The following is an 11,581-nucleotide window of genomic DNA, read 5'->3' as shown; positions in this document are numbered from 1 at the left end:
TATCATTTGGATTTTTATTTTGGTAATCATTATTATAATTTCTATTACTATTGTACGAGTTCCTATTTGTGTAGTTGTTTCTTTTAGTATAAAACACGCTGTGATCCTGTTCGATATTTGTAGATGTATTTACAAATTTAGCTACATCATTCATTTCAGTAAAATTGCCTACTTCTATTATTGTTCTGACCTTTTCGTTTTCGCAGTTCTTTATAATTGATTTCTATCTAATTGATTGCTATTTGAGTTGCATATTTTTTTGCTGTTTCAGGGTTTACGTTGTCTGTTATGAATGCGCGTTTTAATGATTTAGTGAGATTTTCTATTTCTAACATGAATAGACTTGCGTTCTTGCCATTTTGTTTTAAATTCATTAATCTTGCCTCTGCTACCTGAACTGTTTCACCCTTAATTTTTTTTTTAATGTTTGGATCATACCATTTATAGTGTTTTCATTTGTTTTTGTTTTTATGACTTTAATAGCTGTTTTTTCATGTTCTGATTTTTTTTCATTGATTAATTCCAGTGAATCTATGAAACTTTGAAATGTTTCTACTCCACCATCATACTCTTGAATCAGCTTAGAAGCTGTATTAAGAAATTCAATCTTTGTTTGTACCATCTTTGGTTTTGTATAAATATCTAGAATGTCTTCTGGGCTATCTTCGACACCTGGCTCTTCTGTGTCTTTTGCTACTAGAGGTTCAAAAGTTGCTTCTAGATTCGAATCTACTGGTATTGTGAATTTTATATTATATTTTGTTGCTATGTGTTTGATCTGCCCAGTTGCAGATGGTACAAAACTCCAATGTTCAATAGCATGTGGAGTGGAGTGAGGAAAAATAAGTCTTCTCCTCTTCGAATTCCAGAAAGAAGTCATTTTTATATTTCGTTTTCATGAGTTAGAAGCTCTTCATGAGCCATGTAACAGAAGCTTTTAGAACATGTTAATGTAAATACAGTGGTAGAAATTCCGATAATCTTAAACAAATAATATAAGAAATTTTAATATATACAAATCTAAGTTAACAATGACGTCTCCTCCAACATACTCCCCCATTGAAGGATAAAGTATGACTCCTTCAATTTACATAAACGTCATCTCTTAAAGGCAATGGAGCAAGTTTGCAGATTGGGCGACGAATAATTCCTTTCTTGGTGCGAACATCGGCTACTCTAACCCTTCCATATGCACCAAGTATGGCTTCGACCACACGACCAGTAATCCAGCATTGCGGTAGAAGATTGTCTTCATGGATGAGAACTAATTGATCCTTTGCTATGTTGTTTTCGGAATGCAACCACTTAGAGCGTTCTTGTAATTGATGTACATAATCGCGCTTCCAGAGTTCCCAGAAGCGTTGCTTGAGATAGGTCAGCCTTTGCCAACGAGATAGATAAGAAAGTTTTGAGTCATTTACTACCGGTTCAGGGATCGCTTGCAGTGAACATCCGATCAATAAGTGTGCTGGCGTCAGAGCCTCCCCGTCATTGGGATCATCGCTGTGAATGGATATTGGACGGAAATTCAATATCGCCTCCATTTCAATTGCAATCGATTGAAGCTCTTCATACGTCAAATGAGAAGAGGTCAAATTTTTGATGAGCAGAGTCTTCATTGACTTTACTGCGGCTTCCCATAAGCCTCCAAAATGGGGAGCACGCGGTGGAATGAAATTGAATTCAAAGCCGGCATTTCGGCTAAATTCCTGCAGATTTTTTGCATTGAGTTCTGAACAGAATTGCCGTTTGAAGCCTTCAAGATCCGAACATGCTCCGACAAAGTTGCATTGTCACAATAAATCCTTTTGGGTATGCCACGTCGTCCGATGAATCGCTTCAAACAGAGAATAAAATTATTAGCAGATAGGTCAGAGATTAGTTCTGTATGAATAGCTTTTGAAGAAAAGCAAACATATATGGCCAAATATGTTTTGTAAGGAACTTTGCTTCGAATGCGGTACGACGTAAGAAATGGTCCACATAGATCCACTCCGCATATCAGAAACGGGCGTTCGGCCAAGAGACGGTCAGCTGGGAGGTTACCCATGATTTGTCGCATTAATACAGGTTTGTAATGATAGCAATGTGTGCAACTTCTAACAACCTTTCGAACCAGTTCGCGAGCATTTACAATCCATACTGTTAGGCGCAGAATCGCTATCAGAACCTTAGCTCCCGCGTCAAGGTTTCGCAAGTGAAGATCTTCAATATATTTATAAGTGAAATTATGAGTCTTTGGAAGCAATAACGGCATTTTAGCGTCCAATGGTATGTCAGCCATTGCAAGACGGCCTCCAACACGGATAAGTCGAATGTTTTGAGAACCTGTCTGTTCATTTGAGATGAATGGATTTAACTTTTGAGGCTCCGGCTTCAGACTTCGTCCTGCTTGTAAGTCCTTTAGTTCTTTCGCAAACACATCACTCTGAATGGAAGAGATTATATGATTAAAAGCCAATTTAAATTCTTCTACTGAAATGCTTCTTGTAGCATTTATCGTATTACTGCGGTTAATAGGAACTCGGTTGAAAACTCGTAAAACGTATACTAAGACTCTCACAATCATACGAAACGATGATAGTCTACTAATGATCTGCTCAACTATGCTCTTTTCTTTATAACTAGTGCTACATTTCAATACAAGGGTGTTTCGCAATTCTAATTCTTTGGGCTCGAAATCTGTCTTTTTTTCAGATTTCGGCCAATGTAATGCATCAAGTGTTAAAAACTTTGGTCCATGAAACCAATTTGTCTGCATCAAATCGCGCGCTGCACAGCCACGTGAAACAATGTCGGCTGGATTGCGATTGAGTTCGTATGGTTGATACGCGATTGGCAATAAAGCATTTTAGAGTTGATGGGTGCATTTTAATCCAATGGAGAACGACAGTTGAATCTATCCAAAAATATGTTTTGCTGACAAGACAGTTTAATTTGTGTTTGATTTTAGTCCATGTTTGGCAGAGTAAAACGGAAGCACAAAGCTCTAAACGAGGTATGCTTTGCGATTGAGTGTCAAGATTAGATAAATCAGCTTCAAGTTGTTGCCATCTAGTCCGTAAGATCTCTGGCAACGGGTCGTCCCAGTCCAAGCGCTCGATCCACAAGTCTTGGATCAAGATTTTGTAGCGTACTACGACTGGAGCTAATAATCCTAGCAGATCATAGAGCCTGGCCATGATCAATACTATTCTTCGCTTTGTTGGTATTGCAGTTAATGGAAGATCAAATCGAAATAATATAAGATCTTCAGTTGGCAGCCACGACATGCCAAGAGCCTTGGTGACATCACTATTGTCAATATTGAGATTATATTCATAATCTGTTGGTGCCCCACTAAAATTCCACTTTGTCAATTCTAAGCCTGCCTTGGAGAGCAATTTGGTAACTTCATTCGTCTTAGCATTGAGTTCTTCGAGCGAGTCAGCTCCATAAAGTAGATCGTCGACGTACATATCCTCAGCTAATACAGCAGCTCCAATTGGAAACAACTCCTTATACGTCTCTGATAAAAACTTTAAGGACCTGATTGCGAGAAATGGAGCGCACGACATCGCATAGGTAACAGTATTCAGTTGAAATAATTGAATAGGTTCTTGCGGTGACTTTATCCACAAGATTTGTTGGAAACTTCTATCCTCAGGTGCGACGAGAAATTGTCCGTACATTTTTGTTATGTCAGCTGTAATAGCATGACGATCGAACGAAACGAGAGTAATGTTAGGATTAGATCTTGTTGAATAGTAGTACCAACCAAGAGAATATCATTTAATGATTTATTTGATGATGATTTAGACGAAGCGTCAAACACTACGCGAAGTTTAGTTGATGAGATCTGCGGTCTAAGAACACAATGGTGAGGAATAATGTAATGATTTCCCGATTGCAAATTATCTAACGAAGCTACCTCCATGTGATTCTACTTAAGATATTCATCTAAAAAATCGATGTACATTTTCTTTAATTGTTGTTGAGATGCAAGCCGTCTTTCGAGTTTTTGCACAGGACAACGAGTCTCCAAGTTGTTCAGGAGATTCCTTGAAAGGCAACCGAACCTGTATGCGCCCTGAATCCAGGAATTGTGTATTCACCTGAAAGTGAGTTTCACATGCTTGTTTTTCTGAGGTTAACGAAATATCTTTATTTTGAATTCCATGTATTTCATCCATTTTCCAAAACCTTTCTAATAATATGTTAAGGTCCTGCTGTTGCGTTAAAATACAAGTGTATTGTTGAGTTGATTGAGGTTCAGCAATCTTAGCGCCGACGATCCATCCTAATGCAGTTTCCACTAGATGAGGAAGACCAATTCCTAAACTAGTTTTACCAGTTTTAAGTAGATCAAAAAACTCCTTTACGCTAAGCAATAGATCTACTTTTCCGGGCTTATAAAAGAATGGGTCGGCTAACTCAATTTTTTTGGGAATGACCCAATTTGACACATCTAGTCTCTTTTCAGGCTGAGGTAGAGATATAGATTTAGTCACGATAAACTCCATATTCCATTCATCTGGAGATATTCTTTAACGAATTTTGGTAGATACGGAATGTTTCATATGTGTACGTAATTCACCGATTCCAGCAATCTCATAATGATCGTAACGAAACGGAAGCTGAAGCCTTTTGGCTAATTCTTCAGTTATAAAGGTAAGCTCAGAGCACGAATCAAGTAATGCTCTTGCGAGCTGAAACTCACCAAATTTGTCTTGAATAAGAACTATTGCTGTTGGAAGTAATCCCCGCCGAGCATGGCGAGTTAACATTGATGTTGCAAATGTTTTACTTTCGTCATGTGGATTATGAATGATTTGTTGAGATTGATGATGAATAGAAGGTCCATCTAGTTGATAATTTCCCTGGACATTTGAATCCTTATGCATGTTTGTGTGATGTAAACCTCCACAATGACGACATCTATTCAATGAAGGACACTTTGAGGCTGGATGACCCTTATTGAGGCAGTTCAAACAAAATGACGCTGTTTTAACAATCTTAAATCGCTCAATAAAAGGTAGCGAATTAAAAACTGGACAGAATGCTAACCTATGCTCAGTTGACTGACATTGAAGGCATCTACTTTGGGCTGCAACAAATACTTTTGAAGTACTATGAATTTTGTCTCTGACGGTTCTTTCCTCTTGTCGGTTTCGCAGATACCCTTCCAAATACTGACAGTGTCGACTGAGAATTTGATAACAGTCGGCCCAGTCTGATACTTGACATGGCGAGACTACGCTTAGAGCTTGGCCAGATAGACAACTTGTTAGATAGTTAAATTTGTCTACATGTACCATATTTGTAAATGAAGTAATAAATTTTTTGAATTCCCCATATTTGCCGTCGAATTTAGGTAATTTGAGGGTTGGAAGCCGATTATGATGTCCCCCATTATAAGTCGATGAATTAAAGAAACTAAGTTCTTATGGTTTTTCTTTTTACTTGCGCCAATGCGCCGTAATATGATTGCCTTTGTTTCGATAAAAAAATTTTCTATCTCTGCCCGACTCGCGTCTGCTGGATCTAGCTTCTCAATATTGGTTAGAACTTGTAATGCTTGTTTAAAATAGGACTCAATAATTTGAGACTGACAAATTAATTTTCAAGATCGATTCTAGCTCTTAAACTTTGAATATTAGATTGCAGTTGATTCCGTTGTTGTCTGAGAGGTAGAAGCTGCGTTTCATTTGGTGGAGACATTTTGGGCCCTTAACGAAAAAAATGTAGCAAGTTAGAAATGAATTACACGTGAGCTAAACGAGTTCTAGTTTTAATAAAAACACTCAAATGCATTAAGTTTCACTCAAGAGCTTAATAAGTGAGCTTTAATATGTAGATCGTTTCTCTATATGACAGTTTGAGTACTTACTCCGTGGTGCTTAATACTTAATAGCACGTGTTAAAGCTTACTTTAGCTTTAGTGCTTTACATGTGAGTTACACACTCAAGTTGACTTTGGTTATGATAGGGCTCCACGTAAATGTCCACGATGATGTCTTGCAAATGCCAATGATGAAGAAGTCCGATGACGACTATCCAAGATGATTATGTAACGATGAAGAAGTCCAATGATGAATGTGATTATGATGTACGCTGAAAAGTCCAATGATGACTGTCCAAGATGATGTAACGATGAATGCAATATAATGAACGAATAAACGACTTTATATAGTTTTTAAGTTTTTATGTTGGGACTTGCAAAGTGCAAGGTCCTGTCACGGTCGCCAATGTTTGATCTGCCCAGTTGCAGATGGTACAAAACTCCAATTCTCAATAGCATGTGGAGTGGAGTGAGGAAAAATAAGTCTTCTCCTCTTCGAATTCCAGAAAGAAGTCATTTTTATATTTCGTTTTCATGAGTTAGAAGCTCTTCATGAGCCGTGTAACAGAAGCTTTTAGAACATGTTAATGTAAATACAGTGGTAGAAATTCCGATAATCTTAAACAAATAATATAAGAAATTTTAATATATACAAATCTAAGTTAACAATGACGTCTCCTCCAACACTATGCTTATTAGTTGTTTGGTTAAACTGTATATTAGCTCAGTGAAGATTTTACTACTTGATTCATTGCATATTTCTGTTTTGTTATTCTTTATTTTATTGTAACTCTCAAAGATAATTTCAAGGTGCTTACTAATGGTCTGAGGGTGTATATAAATTGTCTTATTTATGCAATTGTACGCTTTCTGAAACTTTTCTTTAATACTTGTATGTTCTGGTCCATTTGAAATTCTGTTACTTTTGGTTTTATTTAATTCCCTTAAGGGGGGAGCCTGCTTTTGGAGGCCTAAAAAAGGCAGTTTTTCTTGTTTTTTTTAGGATAGAAAAAAACAAGCAAATGTAATGAAATTTATACATCATTTTATTACATATTTAAACTTACAAAAAACATTTTTTTAAATTTTAAATATCGAAATACAGCCCACTTTCATCTTTTTTTGTGCACCACCGCGCAATTGAAGTGTCCAAATGGCGGGCAAAATGTAGGTCGCAATTCTTGTCTGAAACAAAAAAATCAAATGGATAATTAATTTTCATTAGTCCTTCTTCTATGTGAACCTAAAAAAGACGAAAAAACGCGAAAATCAAAGTTTTTTTAGATTTGAAAAAAAATTGCATTTTTCACCTAACTTCAATTTACTAAAAAAATAGTTTAGAATTTTTTTTTCAAGAACTTTTTAGGTTCACAGAGGAGGTAATAAGATACTGAATCTAATAAGCTTTGGTTTTTTACGATTGGTTAAATACTTTTTTTGTAATTTTGCCCGCCAATTTTGGAAAATCCAAAAATGAAAACTCGAGAGAACGCGCTTTAAAGTTTACGAACGCTCGTATACTTGCTCGGCGTCCGACTGCTTTTAGTGCTGTGTCTTCGAAAATAATTCGAATTGTCTTTCCAAAATTGACAGACATATTCTTAGATATATTAGGAACAGATTAAAGCAATAAAAAAAATTCGATTTTTTGAGCTTCCTAAAGCAGGCCCTCTTTAAATTAATTTTGTTCTCTTAGTATTTGATTTTTTTTAATATATGTATAATATATGTATGTAATATAAAAAAATTTTTGTTTCTTCTTTTTTTTTTGTATTTTTTTTTCAATTTGTTTAAGATTCTATTTTCTAATATTTAATTGTTTCCAAAAAAAATATGTTATTTTTCTTATAGGGTATTTAGACTTCGTTATTGTGCAAATTTGACCTTGTAGAGCTTGCTGCGATCAGGAAGCTTTATGTGTGCTTGCAAGCTTTGTACACTTTGTTCGAGCTTTTTATTGAAATTTATTGAACTTTTTTCAAAAGCTTGCTTTGATCGCGGCAAGCTTTACAAGTGTATTTATGTTGTTTGACATGTGCTCTTCGTTATGGTATGTTGGGGTATATAAGGCCGATTGGAATTTATTATTTAATTGTATATATAAATTAAACACTTTCTTCACTCACGGTATAAAAAAATACAATTTTTATTTAAAGTCACTTTACAATTACAACTTAATGATAACTGAAAGATTCTGACTGAGTGAATTCCGCGGAGCTAAAGCGAAGTTTTACCGGATGGTTTGGACTTAGGCTTAAGACTGATTTTCTATGATTTGATTATGTTGGATGAAGGCTTGGATAATTGACGTCGTCGCAGGCGGCGGCGTTGGCTGAGTCCAATAGTCCACTAAGAGCGTGGGACCATTCTTTGTTTACACAAGTGTTCAGGACCATTGCCGAAATTTGTGGAGTGATTCTGGGTATCAGGTTTGTTGTTTATCCTAACGATCGGACTGTTACTGGGGATAGGCGATCATGCGACAAATTGGCATCTGACGATTGACTGGGGTGACTTGTTGTTTATCCTAGCGATCGGACTGTTATTTGAGACAGGCGATCATGCGACAAATGGGCATGTGACGACTGAGTGGGGTTGACCGATGGGAATTGCTTGTGATGATGAAATAGGATCGGCCAATGGGCATGTGTTGACGGACTTGGGTTTTATGCTATAAGTACTTGGCTCCTTGTTATGATAGAAGTGCTTAACTCCTCCCCCTTTAAGTGCGGACGTCCTCGGTCGCAACAACATATTGAACTGGCGCGATTGAGACTTCCATTGGTGGACCATGGTTGCCTGTTTCGTGGCTGCAGAATTTTTTGATGATGTAATATGTTATCATTGCAGCTGCCAGAAGGGTTAGAATAATCCAGCTTGACGAAGACATAATCAAGTTGTTTCTTTGGATTCTCTCCAGATTATTAGTATTATTGATGTGTAGTTCCTTGATCATTTCCAGTGATAACCTTTCACCTCTTTGCTGCTTATCTGATAGTAATTGCAACAGCGGCGGTTGAACCTCGACTTCAAAGCGTGTCTTCACAATATACCAGGAGTCTTCTATGACGACTGTCGCGTTTTCCGCTTGAATTATGAAGGTGCCTTTTAGGGTAATGTTTTCTCCATTGATGTTGATGTCCCCTTGGAATTGGTTCAGCAGCAAGGTACCGGGCATTATTTCTGAATGGGATTTTACGTGCTGGTTATTGATGACCTTACATTGTGGATTCCTTCTTTGCAAGTAGGCTCCTACACATTTACTGTTTTCTAAATTAGTCAAATCTTCCAGTTTACAGATTGTCTTACCATTATGAATTTTACATTTATTCTTATTGATTAACCCGAAGTATTTCTTGTTACATTTCATGATATTCTCATAGTCTATTTCTTCTATAAATTTTTGATATTTAATTGGTATTGCAAGGATTTGTTTACAAATTTCATTAATTACTCTGGGTAGGCTAATAATATAAAGGAGTGATTTACCGTCTGAGGCTATGCTGACCTCGGCAAACTCTATTAGTTCTTCAATGTTTACAAATGTTAGGCTCTCTTCTTTGATTGTGTCTATAAAATCTATTTCAGCAGAGGACAGTATTAATGAGTTTACGGTATTGGCCTTAGCCCAATCAATTGCGTAAATAATATTTGTTATTTCTTCTCTTAAAAGACTCAATTTAAATTTGGTTATTTCAATTTCATCTGACTTATTATTGTATTCGGGTTTACCTCTAATTAATATGGTATTAGTTATCTTAATTAAATCGTTTATCTTATTTTCTATTAGATTATTAATAATGACCTGCCGATTATTGTTTTCCAATTGTTCATTGATCTTATCTACCACAATCTTATGATCCTCGTGATCAGGTGTGCCCGCTAACCATTTCCAAGCCGTGCCAAGTATATCAAGCGATCTTTTGTTTCTGAATTTCATCGGCTGAAGCCTCCTCAATTCGTTCTGTATCCGAGTTATCTCGTAGGCCAAAAAAGGTTGATACGGACTAAGGTTTGATGAATTCTTAACGACTTCTTTTAGAACGGATATGGCCATTTGATATTTTTCTAATTCGATGACGTGAATGATTTTAAACGTTCCATTCTGGCGCGCGGCCCGGTTTCCAACATGACCACTCTTGACTTAGTATAGTCTAATATGGTTGTGTGACCCCAGCAAAGTGGTAACATGAGCAATCTGTCGGAAGAGGATGTTTATCAATACTTCAAGTGGTTTTTATGAACTATCCTTCCTGACCTGGTTTTAATCTTGGTATTAAGATCTTCGGCTACTATTTCTTTTTTATATCTGGACGTTAGTTTCGAGCCTAGCCGTTTATTAATCCTAACGTAGATGATTTCACCTGGATCGTAAATTTTGACGGGTTTTTTTGTTTTATTATGGTACTCTAGGTCCTTATTTTGCTTCTTTAAAATGGTTTCTGCAATCTTTTCCCTTTCAAGTGCTAATTTTTCTGGATTATGGATTAAATTTGTTACAAAAAATGCTTCTATTGGCTTTTTGTTGGTGGTACTATGGATAGTTTTATTGTATTCGTCAACGGCTTTGAATATTAAATCCTCGAATTCCATTTCGGGGTGTTCTAACTTCAAGCATCTCATTATTTCTGTTTATGTTGAATGAAATCTTTCTACTTGGCCGTTGCTAGACGAAGTATATGGTGGAGTAGTGTGGACTTGTATACCTAACTGATTATTCAACAGAAATTTTATTGATGCAGAATTTAAAGCCTTTACGTTATCCATCACCACGGTTTTTGTCATACCGAAGGCTGTTAACAACTCACGTAAGGGTACTTTAAGATGTTCTGCTGCTTTTGAGTTTACGAGTTTAACTTGCGCGTATTTAGAAAATTTGTCTATTGCGGTTAAAATAATCTTATTTTGGGTGGAATATAAATCTATATGAATAATTTCACCTGGATATTTCGGAATAGGGGTTGGTTGTATTTCTTGGTTCGGAGGGTGTCTTTGGTATTTAGAGAGTTTGCACGTTTGGCAAGAGTTTACTATTGCTTCTATCTTTTTCTTCATACCGGGGAAAAAATATTCAGATAAAATTTGTTTTTTATTTTCAACGGAATTTCTATGTGCTCTGAGGTGTTCTTTTATTATGATATCTTGTTGTTGAATCTGATCATGGACATCTATAGTTTGAATATGCGTGAATCTTGCCTTGTAATTCCTAAAATGCTCTGGAAATATTTGTTGAATTTTTCCCATGATACTTTCGGAAGTAAAAATACCATTAACTATTCTAGGATCCATTTTTTCTTTCAAGATGGTTACAAGATCTTCTTCGGAATAATTGCTTCTCACTATTGTATGTCTATGATATGTAGGGAACGGTATTTCAAAGGTAGTGGATTCGTTATCACCAGTGAGGATAAACAATTGGTTTTTAAAGACATTGACGGGGATTTCCATTGCTGGAATGAGTTCATGACCTGAGCTTTCATCACTATGGGCTGTAGCTGACGTACTGCTAGCATTTATGCTGGTAGGGTTTCTAGAAAGTGCGTCTGCTACCATGTTCGAGCTACCCGGCTTATATTTCAACTCGTAGTTATATTCCTCCAGGTAACTTTTCCATTTCTTCAGCTTTGTGTTGTTATTTTTCGGGCTGAGAGCATAAGTGAGAGTCTGGTGGTCAGTGTAAATGATCACCTTGGATTTGCCGTATACGTACATCCTTAACTTATCCAATGCCCATACTATTGCTAGCATTTCTCTTTCATT

The 11,581-nt window shown here is 36.4% G+C and overlaps 1 long non-coding RNA gene across 1 annotated transcript; it reads right to left on the bottom strand.

Moving 5' to 3' along the window:
- Nucleotides 1-863: 863 nt before the first annotated feature.
- On the bottom strand, nt 864-6,319 carry LOC137575298 (uncharacterized). Its single transcript, XR_011032141.1, has 2 exons — nt 5,870-6,319; nt 864-2,428 (listed from the first exon to the last, which is right to left on the bottom strand). It is a non-coding gene; the product is annotated as an uncharacterized lncRNA (long non-coding RNA).
- Nucleotides 6,320-11,581: the final 5,262 nt, after the last annotated feature.

This window comes from Drosophila tropicalis, unplaced genomic scaffold, assembly GCF_018151085.1.
Source record: "Drosophila tropicalis isolate 14030-0801.00 unplaced genomic scaffold, ASM1815108v1 contig_573, whole genome shotgun sequence".
Classification (NCBI taxonomy): domain Eukaryota; kingdom Metazoa; phylum Arthropoda; class Insecta; order Diptera; family Drosophilidae; genus Drosophila; species Drosophila tropicalis.
This window is presented reverse-complemented; position numbering and strand designations above follow the sequence as displayed.